This window comes from Seriola lalandi, unplaced genomic scaffold (assembly GCF_002814215.2).
Source record: "Seriola lalandi dorsalis isolate HSWRI2012SDOR001 ecotype SW California unplaced genomic scaffold, Sedor1 jcf7180001967673, whole genome shotgun sequence".
In the NCBI taxonomy this organism is placed as follows: Eukaryota; Metazoa; Chordata; class Actinopteri; order Carangiformes; family Carangidae; genus Seriola; species Seriola lalandi.
Window position 1 is genome coordinate 1 of NW_019438341.1, and position 581 is coordinate 581.

The following is a 581-nucleotide window of genomic DNA, read 5'->3' on the forward strand; positions in this document are numbered from 1 at the left end:
TATTATTATTATTATTATTATTATTATTATTATTATTATTATTATACATGAAGTGACGTCCTGCCCCTCGAGGCGTTGCAGCTCAACTGTGAGTGTTGCAGCTGTGTCAGGAGGCGGCAGAGAGAGACAGGTGGTGGTCTGCACTGAGACTCTACGACACACTGAGGACTCAGAGTGATCATCACCACCCACACCTCAACACTGAGGCTGCTGCATGAGCCAATCAGACACCTGTAAAGGTCACACCTGTCAGTCACAGGTAGAGCTCTAACTGATGATGATCAACACCAGAACATGACTCATCTAGACTTTCACTTTTAGTTGGAATTTGATTTTAATTATCTTGGATAAAAAGATAAAGAAGCCTGATTCTAATAGTTAAATTATGTTTATATTAAGTCAATGTTTATCTTCCTCCTCAGGTTCAGTGGTCCAGCTGTAACATCTTCTCCACTCAGGATCACGCTGCTGCCGCCATCGCCAAGGCTGGTATTCCAGGTAACACACACCACCTGTGTGTATGATGTTCCATACCTGTCTGAGTGAAAATATATACATTCAGATTTATGTATGAACTGCAA

General features: G+C 41.5%; 1 non-coding gene across 1 annotated transcript; it reads left to right on the top strand.

The window, feature by feature from the left end:
- The first annotated feature begins 59 nt into the window (after nt 1–59).
- LOC111650472 (small nucleolar RNA SNORA17) lies at nt 60–195 on the top strand. The gene has a single exon (XR_002760409.2). It is a non-coding gene; the product is annotated as a small nucleolar RNA SNORA17 (small nucleolar RNA).
- The last annotated feature ends 386 nt before the right edge of the window (nt 196–581 follow it).